Below are 10,451 nucleotides of genomic sequence, written 5' to 3'. Positions count from 1 at the left end.
GCCTGTGTTGACCTCCGCGGACCTTCCTGCCGAGCGAGCAGAAGGGAGCAATGTGTGAACTTGCACAGGCAGCAAGACACAATTTTGGCCAAACCCGCTCAACAGGTTCTGGGCTCTCCTTGCCAGGAGCAGAAAGGAGGCAGAGATGGCCCAAAGCTGCCCAACGGGTTCTGCCATCGCGCAGAAAGTGGCAAAACGGGTCGAGTCTGAACCCACATAGAGATGGGATTGTTTCTCCATAATACCGCATGGCCTGTGCCTCTGGCCAGGTAACGAGGAGAATCCCGGACATGTGGCCATGGGTGGCCAGGAGGGCACTGGGGGTGGGGACAGGCAAGAGGGAATTGATTGCTCTCCTGTCACCTTGGGGTACAGGCAGGCAGCATGGGCCCCTCCTCCTCACATCCTGACTCCGAGAGGGCTCACCTTTCTGGCCTCGATTTCCCTGTCTGCAACCTGAGATAAGGAGTTCAGGCCTGTCCCCATCGGAACTCAGTAGATGGAAATCAGGAGCTGCCATTGCAAGTGGTCCCACTGGGTCCGGGGGATGCCTTGCCCAGCGCTGCCCCCTCTGCCCCTCTCCTAGGATAGCAGGCAGGCCTATGAGTGGGCACCTCCAGGTCTTGGGGCAGGATGGGGGCTCCCAGTGAGGCTGGGCCCAGGGGTGCTGCTGGGGTGTGGGAGGGGCCGGGCACTGTGGTTTTCATGTTTGTGCTCTGCATGGGGACCTTGTGGCCACTCATACAGGAAAGAGCTGGCCTCTGAGGGCTGCTGCCTCCCCACACTCCTGCTCTGCACCGCCTGCCCCAGGCCCCAGGCCACACTCCACCCCACACCCCTCACCCTGTGCTACGTGCCTCAGCTGCCCCACACCTCCTTCATCACCACCCCAAGCTATTCCTCCCATGTCCCTCCCGACCTCCCCACCTCCATTCAGCACCCAAGCTCCCAGGGCTCAGAGGAGGACTTGGCTCCAGGCCAGCTGCCCTGGTGAGGTCCCAGAGGAACTTCCTGCTGCTAGTGAGAGTGCTGGTGCAGGTGGCCTGCTCCTGGACTCTCTGGAGGGGGTAGCACTCAGCCAGGCCTTAGAGCTTCTTGAATGCCCCCTGCACAATGCTCCCCTCTCCTGGCTGGGCCTTTGTGAGAAGTGTCTGCGAGCCAGCGGGTACGTGTTTGTGTGTGTTTTCCTGTGTCTGTGTGTACCATGTAAGGGAGTGGATGTGGCGAGTGCAGGCACAGCCTGATATGTGGGGCTTCTGACAGGTCACACCCTCCACCCCAGACATGTGCAAACACTGAATATACAATGTTCATTCATGCATTTATGCATTCATGCACTCGTCAGGTGCTCACTGAGTCAGAGAGGTGCGGGACCAACCGCTGAGGACCTGCTGCACCTCTGTTGTGGAACCAGCCGGGGTGCAGGGGAGATGGCAGATGCAGCAACCTTAGATCTCACCTGATATGTTCATTGGGCACCTGTTTACTGAGCACCCACTGTGCGCAGGCCCTGGTGATAGTGACCGCCCTGGTCCAGTGAGCTGGTGCCAGCGCTATTGGGATAAGAAAGTAAAGGATGGCTTGTAACAGGACAAGGGCGCCCTTAGATGTGGTGCAGGACAGGAGGGAGGAGAAGGGGGGCACAGGAGTGAAGCCACCTGGCTGGAGAGTAAGTGTGGGGGTGGGAGGGGCCAGAGGTCCACAATCATGCCTGTGGCTGGCCAGGGACAAGTGGCACCACTGAGCCAGCCTGCAGCTGGAGGGACACCAGGCAGGCATTGTCAGCCTCTGAGAGCCATGAGCAGAGGGAGGGGAAAGCACAAGAGAGGAGGAGGGGCAGCTGCCTCTGAGGGGGAGGGCGTGGGTGTGGCGGGCTCCGGAAGTCCTGCCAGGCTGTTGACTGGATCGTTCATCTATTTGTTCACACAGCCATCCAAGAACCACTTCTTTGTCATCTACTTGGCTCTGGGCACATGCATGTTGGTGACCATGACATGCATTGACCTCCCGTTTGGCAGCCTGGCTGTCAGAATCAGACATTCAGAGGGAGCTCTCTGATCCTCAGGTTACTTATCTGTAACCCAAAGACAGAGGTTCCTACTTTGCAGAGTTGATGTGAGGATTAAGTGAGATTATATCTTGCATGCATGCATTCATTTACTCATTTATTCACGCATTCATTCATTTATTCATGCATGCATTCATTTGTGCATGCATTCATGCATTCTATGTTTGTTGAAGCCCAGGATGCTGGGTGCAGGGGAGTGGGATGCACTAACCAGGCAGCACCCGCCTCTCAGACATCACCTGGTCAGGCTCACAGTGACTGCCTCAATGACACCACAGACCCTGGCTTCAGCACTAGCAGAGCCCAGCGTCAGAGGGCTGCTCCACTCCTGATCTTCAGCTGGAGACCAAGGCCTGAGTGGGCTGTGTGGCACCTGCTGGGGATGCAGGGGGTTAGGAGCAGCTCCCAGAACCCATCCCAGGGCTCCTCTGGACTAGGCAGCTCTCCCTACACATGAGGGGCTAGGGTTTAGAGCCTGGGGAGGGGTCTGTGCCCCCAGCATCTGTCTCCTGGGACAGATGGAGGCAAAAGGTGGCCCAGGGGTGAGGCGGTCTGGCTTTTATCTTGGGCTGGGAGGGGCAGGAGATAAGCCTTCAAAGGCTAAAGCACCTTTAAAAGCAGGGCCGTCCGGCCGCTGTTTGTGTTACTGGATTGATAGATGGGGGTGTGGGCAGTGGCCAGGCAAGCCCAGCAGCCCTGGCTCCCAGATAAATAGGTCACCTATTAATATGGCCTTGCAGAGGGAGGCCTGCAAGGGTGAGTCTGCTTTCTGTGATGTCTGGGGCCTCTGTCCCACCCTTCCTGCAGACAGGCTCCTGATGGCAGGAAACTGTGCACCCAGCCTGGGCTCGACTGCAGCTGAGGGGTGAGAGAGCAGATGTGGGCCTGGCCCAGGCAGTGGAAGGGAGAGGGGGCCTGGGGATGTCTTTGGGGCTAGTGAGGCACCCCCACATGGCACCCTATTCTTAAATTACACTTTGATAACAGAGCAGTGCAAGGATAGCCACCTTCAGAACACTAAACCATCACAGGTAAGGCCAAGGTCCCCTTTTATGGTAACCTCTCACGCCTCCCAGGTCACCTCTGCTGTGCTGCTTGTGTCCCCTGCCAGGTCCTTCTCTGAGAAACCACCCACCTGTGCGTTTCCACCGCCATCAAGTGGACAGTCCAGGGGCACATGGTACACGCACGAATGTGTGCAAGTGTCTCTGCTGTCTGACCCCAGGACACCGTCATCGCCCCAAAAGAGACTGCACACTTGTCAGCCGTGGCTCCTGATTCACAGCCCGTGACTAAGTTGCTTTGTCTCTGTGGATTTGCCTCTTCTGGTCATTTCATAGGAGTGAACTCACACACGTGGTCTTTTGTGTCTGGCTTTGTTCCCTGAGCATCACGCTTGCGAGGTTCGTCCGCTTGTAGCACAGTCAGTCCCTCATCCCTTTGAAGGCTGGGTAATATTCCATCGCATGGAGGGACTGCACTGTGCTCATAGTCATCTGTCGATGGGCACTTGGGTTGCTTCCCATTTTGGCTGCTATGAACGTGTGGACGGGCCTTTGAACACCTGCTTTTAGTTCTCTTGGGCGGTAATTCTCTGTTTAACTGTCTGAGGAGCCACCAGAGGCTTTGGTGATTTACCTGCTCAGCTAATGAGAACCACGGAGAATCTTCAGGACTGCGGGTCCTGCATATGCTGCTGGTGGAGTCATTGGGGTTCTTGCTAGAACCTGGGCTGTGGGGGGGATCGAGGCAAAGGAACCAGCCCAGCTCTCAGGGGTCTCTAGGGAGAGAGTGAGGAACTGGGTCAGGAGGACAGGAGAGGTCAGGAGCAATTCTGCCTGGGCTGGGTCAGGGCGAGGACAGTGGGCAACAGACTAGAAGGCAGCACCAAAAACGCAGTCATCAAGAGAAATAACAGCCCAGCCGGCGCGGCTCAGCGGCTGAGCATCGACCGAGGATCCAGGAGAGCGAGGTTCGATTCCTGGTCAGGGCACAGGCCCGGGTTGCGGGCTCGATCCCCAGCAGGGGGCATGCAGGAGGCAGCCGATCAGTGACTCTCTCATCATGGATGTTTCTCTCTCTCTCCCTCTCCCTTCCTCTCTCTGAAATCAATAAAAAAGAAAAAAAGAAAAGAAATTTCATTGAAATTTTTATGGAGATCATTGTGGAGTCACATGCAGCTGCAAGAGATAATACAGGGAGGTCCTGTGTGCTCTTTTCACTAAAGGTGGCACCCCAGTGGTGGCATGTTATCCACATTTGTGTGTGTGTGTATGCGCGAAATTCTACATGGCTTAATTTCCTCCCTCAGAGTCGAGACAGAACATTCCCAACACCCTCTGTGACCTTCGCCACATGCTTTTGTAACCACACACCTGCAGCCCCTGTCCCTAAACCCGGCAGCCATGCTCTACTCTCCATTTCTGAAATCTACCATTCCAAAAATGTTACACATGGGATCCCACCACATGTAGCCATCTGGGACTGGCTTTTCTGCTCTGTGTCCTGCCCTGAGGTCCTCCCTGGTCCTTACGTGTCTGTTCACCAGTTTCTTCCTTGTGGCTCCTGAGCAGAGCTCATGGTGTGGACGGACCATGGCATGCTTACCCATCCCCGCTGAGGGGCGTCCACATAAAGGGTGGCAGACAGCCGTGTACAGGTTTGCTGTGTGGGTGAAGTTTCCATCTCTGTGAATATATGCTGGGTGCAGTTGCTGGGGCCTGTGGCAGTTGCATGTTTAGTGTGTAAAGATCTGCCACCTGAGGCTATTTTTTCCATTGATTTTTAGACAGTGGAAGGAAGGGAGGGAGGGAGAGGGAGAGAAACATCAATGTGTCTGTGAGAGAGACACATCGATTAATTGCCTCTCCCACTTGCCCTGACCGGGACCTGGGATTGAACCCAAAACCCAGGTATGTGCCCTTGACCGGAATCACACCCCCGACCTTTTGGTATGTGGGCCAGTGCTCTAACCACTAAGCACACTGGCCAGGGCGAATTGCCAACATTTTAATGCAATATTTTAAAAGATCAGAATCGGCCCTGACCAGGTGGTTCAGTTGGTTGGAGAGTCATCCCATACACCAAAAGGTTGTGAGTTCGATTCCCTGCCAGGGCACATACCTAGGTTAAGGGCTTGATCCCTGGTTGGGGCATGTATGGGAGGCAACCAATGGATGTTTCTCTCACATTGGTCTCGCTCTCTCTCTCTCATCCTCTCTATTGAAAATCAATAAAAACATATCCTTGGGTGATGATTAAAATAAAAGATAAAAATCAATAGAAAAACTCACAATGAACAACAAAATATCAAAGTTTTAAATAAAGACAGGACAAAGGTGAGGGGAGAGAAGGACTCACGCTCAGGGTTGTGCCAGCACAGGGTGGAATCTTTTCATTGCTGAGTAATAGTCCCCTGTCCGGACAGACCGTGGCTGATTCACCCATCCACCTGCTGAAGGACGTCTGGTTGCTTCCATTCCTGTCAATCATGAACAAAGCTGCTGTAACATCCATATGCAGGTTCCTGTGTGGACACCAGCCTACAGCTCCTTGGGGTAAACACCAGGGAGCATGACAGCTGGATCCTACGAGTATTTACTTTTGTGAGAAACCACCAAGCTGTCTTCCAAAGTGGCCGCACCGTCTGCGTTCCCACCAGCAGTGACCGAGCCTTCCCGCTGCTCCGCGGCCTCGCCAGCACTTGGTGTTGTCAGCGCTCTGGATTGTGGCCGTTCTGATAGGTGTGCAGGGGAGTCTCATTGTCGTTTAATTTGCATTTGCCTGATGACATAGGATGTGGAGCGTCTTTGCATTTGCTGATTTGCCACCTGTGCATCTTCGGTGAGGGGTCTGCGAGGGCCTTGGCCCGCTTTTAATCGGGTTGTTTGTTTTCTTACCGGTTTTGAGAATTCTTTATATATTTTGGAAAACAGTCCTGTGTCAGATGTGTCTTTTGCAAATATCTCTACCCTCTGAGGCTTGTCTTCTCATTCTCTCAGTATTGTCTTTTCTGGAGCAGAAGTTTATCATTTTAATTAAGTTCAGCCCATCAATTTCCTCCTTCATGAGTTGTGTCTTTGGTGTTGCATCTAAAAAGTCACCGAGGTTTTCTCCTGTGTTATCTTCTAGGAGTTTTATAGTTTTGTTACTACATTTAGGTCTGTGATCCATCTTAGGTTAATTCTGTGAAGGGTGTAGGTCTGTGCGCAGCTTCAGTGTTTTGCACGTGGATATCCAGTGGTTCCAACACCATTTATTGAGGAGACTGTCCTTTGCTCCTTTGTCAGAGATCAGTTGACCCTGTTTCTGGGGCCTGTTTCTGGGCTCCTGTTCTGCTCCGTGGGCCTGTGCGTCTGTTCTTCCACCAGTAACCACACTCTTGATGACTGCAGCTTTCAGTCAGTCGTGAGGTCGAGGGCATCAGTCCTCCAACTGTTCTCCCCCTTCATTGTTTAGTTGGCTGTTCTGGGTCTTTTGCCTCCATATAAACTTTAGAACCAGATTGTCTATATCCCCAAAATAACATGCTGGGTTCTCGTGGGGCTTGTGTTGAATCTCTCACACCCTCCTGAAATAGCCTTCGATGGCCGAGGGTTGGGGCTCTGGGGAAGGACGCAGGGGGGCCTGGGGGAAAACCAGTGGGTGCCCTGGGCATTTCCCAGCTCAGCTTCCTTTTGAGGACAGTGGGGGCTACTGAGGTGCCCGTCCCTGAGGGTGTGGGAGTTCGATGAGAGAATTACTCCTGGGTGCGGGCAGTGTGGGTCTGCCGAGGCCTCTTAAGTGGGCCTCCTACGTTGTTTTTTGTTGTCGTCGTGTTTTGGTGTCAGCAGCTGGGGGGGGCCCAGACCCCTCAGCCTGTCAACCAGGTGGGACGTGGGTTTAGGGAGACGGGACCTTAAGGAGCAGGGCCGTCCTGGAAGGTGTCCTGGTCACTGGCAGTGACGCTTACCCCAAGACCCTGCCGGAGCCCGGCCAGCAGCTCTGGGCCTCCTCAGCTGACTCCGGGAAGCTGAAAACTTGCTTTTCTGCTTACTTGTCCCCAGATAGAAACAACCCCGACCGACAATGGCAGTGCTCCGGGACCTTGCGTGTCTGTGCAGAACAGCCTCCGGCTTCCTTGAGCAGTAATGGGGTTGTAATCTCTGCTGGGGTCAGGACAACTCTGTCCATGGTGGTGGCGGGGCAAGGAGGTGTCTGTGGTGGGAGTGACCCAGCCCGAGCTGGGCTGTCCGTTGGCACATCACAGATCATAAAACTGCATCGTCCTGCACGCACAAGGAGATGGTGTCAAAGCAAGATGTAACCATGCTCCCTGGCCAGGAGTGTGACGTCAAAGCCACGGTGCCTACCCCACAGATCCCGCACACATCATAAAGATATAGTAATGGCCCATGTGTCTCTAGAGAAATACTAATATTGCTGTTTTATGAGAAACATGAGTTGAAAGTGTAAGGGTCAATTTTATGGCTAACAAAAGGAAGGCTACATAATGAGGACATGGGAAGGGAGATCCGAGCATGGGTCACGTCTCAGCATCCTGGAGGGACAAGGTGGGAGGTGGCTGCCCGACTTTGATGGGCATGGCAGGCACTACGACCCACTGTGACTCGCGGGCCAGCTGGGAGACCCCTCCTTGGGGAGGGCTTGGAAGGCCCAGTTTCAGAAAGAGGGTATTGGGCATCCAAACGGGCTCAGGCTCGGGAGAGCGGGACTCACGGTGCATCCTGGGTGGGGGCACAGTGGACGGCAACCGGCCTCCAACAATCCGGGGGCCACCCGGCTGCAGCCCAGATGCTCTGATGACTTGCTGTCACCCAGCTCTTTCCAGAAGGAAGTCCTGGCTACCAAGCACTTCTGGTCAGACGGCGATGCACCGCGGAGCAGGATTTAAGTATTTTACGGCTCAGCTGCAAAGGAGCAGAATTTAAGTATTTTACAGCTCAGGTGCAAAGGAACAAAGTTAGGGCCCCAGGAGACACTATGGAGAGCCAGGGGGTCCAGGTGCCTCTCCTGGGGTACCCAGCCCTCAGACAGGGCCTGGTCCGCCCCTTCAGCTGCCAGCCATGGGTGCTCATGAGCACTGGAGGGCCGGGCCGGGGCTTATCTGGGCAAATGGCTTTCCTTGTCTGGCTGTGGCGTCCCTCCGTGGCTTTGCTCCACACGGGGGTCTGCGGCAGGCAGAAGGCATGACTTCTGTTCTCAGCTCTCTCGGCCAGGATGGGAAGGCCGCCTCTGTGTGTGCCAGGGTCACCCCACACCCACGGTTAAGATCTTCCAAAACTTTGCTCGGGTGATTTTGTTTTTTAATTAAAGTGAAATTCTTACAATCTAAAATTAACCCTTTAAAAAATGAACAATTCAGTAGCATTTCGCACATTCGCAGTGGTGTGCATCCACCCCTTCTCTCTGGTTCCAGAACATTTTCATCACCTGAACGGAGACCCATATGCATGAAGCACTCCCTCCTCTGCCCCCCCCAGCTCCTGGCCACCCTCACCTTGCTCTGTCCCAATGGATCTGCCTGTGCTGGATGTTCCCTGCAAACAGAATCCTACAGCAGGGGATCATTTGTGTCTGGCTTCTCTCATTCAGATTTCGGAGGCTCACCCACATTGTAGCCTGGCAGTGCCTCATGCCTTTTTTAAAAAATCCTCACCTGAGGATATTTTTTTCATTGATTTTTAGAGAGAGGGGAAGGGAGGGAAAGACGGGGGAGAGAGAGAAACATCAATGTGAGAGAGACACATAGATTGGCTGCGTCCCGCACGCGCCCTGACAGGGGCCGGGGTTCAAGCCTGCAACCCAGGTACGTGGCCTTGACTGGGAATTGAAACTGCAACCCTTTGGTGCTCGGGCCAGTGTTCTAACCACTGAGCCACACAGACCAGGCCAGTTTGATGGGTTTTGATGACCGGTATGGCCATGTGATCCCAGATGCCAGCACATTGCTTTCCTCTCACCTGGCAGGCTCCCTCCCGCCATGGGGCACAACCACTCTTCCAACTCCCAGTAGAGGCGACCGCCATCTCTCCGAGAACCCTGCCTGCATGGAGCCGCTCTGCCAGGGGTTCGTCCACACCGTCACCCTCCCAGCAGCCTTTCCTTCTCGCTGAGCAGAATCCCCTCAGATGGATGGACATGCCTGCTGGACCCTCCTTGTCCTGGGAGCAGCCTGTCTTGGCCCTGTGCCCCCCTTGGCATCCGCACCATGAATAATGCTCTGAAATGGCAGCAAGTGGCCGTTGTCACCTTTCTGTCCTGCAGGAAAGGATGACCTGGGATGGAGAAACCACTCTGCCTTGTACCCCAGGTATCTGCATGGTCAGCCTGGCATCAGCAGGGGTCCAAGAGTGAGCCAAGGGTCCTTTCTGGTGTCCCCAACTGGACTCTCCCCCCTCTGGGTCTGAGCTCACCCTCCCAAGGGCCACCCCGCCTAGCCTCAGCACCCGACCAGAGCACTGGGGAGGGGGCCGGGTGACCAAATCCAGAGAAAGACTTTCCAGTGGGATAAGTGGACAGGTCAAAATCTGGGGGTGCGACAGCACACCCACCCCTACACCGGGGCTGGGCCCACCTGCTGGGAGACACTGTCTGAAGCTTCATTAATGTCCCACAGGGGGGAAGGGGCCTCCTTGGCCTTTGCTTTAGAGGTGGACATGGGTGTATGCCTCCCTCCCTCGACCCAGTGCTGGTGAGTCACTAGGTGGCCTGGGGGACAGTTCCCTGACTTTCAGAGTAGGGAGTAGGGGGCCCGGAGGCGGGGTCCAGGCTCTGGGACCCTCCCTGGACCCGGACGGCATGGTCTGGAGCCGAGGCCGAGGCTGTGTGGTCCGCTACAGCCTCTGTTGCTCTCCCAAACACGCAGTTACATAAACGGCGATAGCACTTCATAAACATTTTTCTAACATGCGAATGTTTGACGTGAGTTTCAGCTATTTCAGAACTAATAAACAATTGTCAATGCCATGGCCGACAGGGGAGATCAAAGGCAGAGCAAAGGGGCCTCTTCAGGGGGAGGATCCTCCTGGTCCTTGGAAAGCGAGTGCTGCGTGTTGGCCGAGGTTGGGGGTGGCTGAGGGGCCCTGGGGGTCCAGAGGTGCCAGGCACTTTCCCACACAGGCTCCCTGGGGCTCAGTGGACAGGCTTGGAGATGCTTCTTAGGACTTACTGTGCCGACGTCTGTGCCCGTCTCATGAAGGTGTCTGGGGCAGGGTCTGTGCTGGTCAGTGAGCGCCAGTGAGCTGCTGGGTGCCTTGCCAGCTGATGACCTCAGAGCCTGAGGGGGCCACACTGCCATGTGCCTCAGTAGGTGCTGTGTGTCTGTGTTCATGCAAGGCCCTGGGTGTCAGGACATCTGAGAGTAAGTCCCGATCAGCCACCA

The sequence above is a fragment of the Miniopterus schreibersii genome (genome assembly GCF_964146895.1).
Source record: "Miniopterus schreibersii genome assembly, chromosome: 10".
Classification (NCBI taxonomy): Eukaryota; Metazoa; Chordata; class Mammalia; order Chiroptera; family Miniopteridae; genus Miniopterus; species Miniopterus schreibersii.
This window is presented reverse-complemented; position numbering follows the sequence as displayed.